The sequence below is a fragment of the Ptiloglossa arizonensis genome, unplaced genomic scaffold (genome assembly GCF_051014685.1).
Source record: "Ptiloglossa arizonensis isolate GNS036 unplaced genomic scaffold, iyPtiAriz1_principal scaffold0027, whole genome shotgun sequence".
Taxonomy (NCBI): domain Eukaryota; kingdom Metazoa; phylum Arthropoda; class Insecta; order Hymenoptera; family Colletidae; genus Ptiloglossa; species Ptiloglossa arizonensis.
This window is the reverse complement of record NW_027478397.1, coordinates 521,537-523,784: the sequence shown is the minus strand read 5'-3', so window position 1 is coordinate 523,784 and position 2,248 is coordinate 521,537.

Sequence of the window (2,248 nt, the reverse complement as noted above, 5' to 3'; positions counted from 1 at the left end):
ACGAAGAAAGAAACGGAGAAACGAAGAAAGAACCGGAGTAACGGAGAAAGAAACGGAGAAACGGAGAAATAAATGGAGAAACGAAGAAATAAACGGAGAAAAGAACAAAGAAACGGAGTAGCGAAGAAAGAAACGGAGAAACGAAGAAAGAAACGGAGAAACGAAGAAAGAAACGGAGTTACGATGAGAGAAACGGAGTAACGAAGAAAGAAACGGAGAAACGGGGAAATAAATGGAGAAACGAAGAAAGAAACGCAGAAACGAACAAAGAAACGGAGAAACGAAGGAAGAAACGGAGAAACGAAGGAAGAAACGGAGAAACGAAGAAAGAAACGGAGAAACGAAGAAAGAAACGGAGAAACGAAGAAAGAACCGGAGTAACGAAGAAAGAAACGAAGAAACGAAGAAATAAATGGAGAAACGAAGAAATGAACGGAGAAACGAACAAAGAAACGGAGAAGCGAAGAAAGAAACGGAGAAACGAAGAAAGAAACGGAGAAACGAGGAAAGAAACGGAGAAACGAAGAAAGAAACGGAGAAGCGAACAAAGAAACGGAGAAATGAAGAAAGAAACGGAGAAACGAAGAAAGAAACGGAGAAACGAAGAAAGAAACGGAGATACGATGAGAGAAACGGAGTAACGAAGAAAGAAACGGAGAAATGGTGAAATAAATGGAGAAACGAACAAATAAATGGAGAAACGAACAAGCAAACGGAGAAACGAAGAAAGAAACTGAGAAACGAAGAAAGAAATGAAGAAACGAAGAAAGAAACGAAGAAACGAAGAAACAAACGGAGATACGAAGAAAGAAACGGAGAAACGAAGAAAGAAACGGAGAATCGAAGAAAGAAACGGAGAATCGAAGAAAGAAACGGAGAAACGAAGAAAGAAACGGAGAAACGAAGAAAGAAACGGAGATACGATGAGAGAAACGGAGTAACGAAGAAAGAAACGGAGAAACGGGGAAATAAATGCAGAAACGAAGAAATAAACGCAGAAACGAACAAAGAAACGGAGAAACGAAGGAAGAAACGGAGAAACGAAGGAAGAAACGGAGAAACGAAGAAAGAAACGGAGAAACGAAGAAAGAAACGGAGAAACGAAGAAAGAACCGGAGTAACGAAGAAAGAAACGAAGAAACGAAGAAATAAATGGAGAAACGAAGAAATGAACGGAGAAACGAACAAAGAAACGGAGAAGCGAAGAAAGAAACGGAGAAACGAAGAAAGAAACGGAGAAACGAGGAAAGAAACGGAGAAACGAAGAAAGAAACGGAGAAGCGAACAAAGAAACGGAGAAATGAAGGAAGAAACGGAGAAACGAAGAAAGAAACGGAGAAACGAAGAAAGAAACGGAGATACGATGAGAGAAACGGAGTAACGAAGAAAGAAACGGAGAAACGGGGAAATAAATGGAGAAACGAAGAAATAAACACAGAAACGAACAAAGAAACGGAGAAACGAAGGAAGAAACGGAGAAACGAAGGAAGAAACGGAGAAACGAAGAAAGAAACGGAGAAACGAAGAAAGAAACGGAGAAACGAAGAAAGAACCGGAGTAACGAAGAAAGAAACGAAGAAACGGAGAAATAAATGGAGAAACGAAGAAATAAACGGAGAACGAACAAAGAAACGGAGAAGCGAAGAAATAAACGCAGAAACGAACAAAGAAAAGGAGAAACGAAGGAAGAAACGGAGAAACGAAGGAAGAAACGGAGAAACGAAGAAAGAAACGGAGAAACGAAGAAAGAAACGGAGAAACGAAGAAAGAACCGGAGTAACGAAGAAAGAAACGGAGAAACGAACAAAGAAACGGAGAAACGAAGAAAGAAACGGAGATACGAAGAAAGAAACGGAGAAACGTAGAAAGAAACGGAGAATCGAAGAAAGAAACGGAGAAACGAAGAAAGAAACGGCAAAACGAAGAAAGAAACGGAGATACGATGAGAGAAACGGAGTAACGAAGAAAGAAACGGAGAAACGGGGAAATAAATGGAGAAACGAAGAAATAAACGCAGAAACGAACAAAGGAACGGAGAAACGAAGGAAGAAACGGAGAAACGAAGGAAGAAACGGAGAACCGAAGAAAGAAACGGCGAAACGAAGAAAGAAACGGAGATACGATGAGAGAAACGGAGTAACGAAGAAAGAAACGGGGAAATAAATGGAGAAACGAAGAAATAAACGCAGAAACGAACAAAGGAACGGAGAAACGAAGGAAGAAACGGAGAAACAAAGGAAGAAACGGA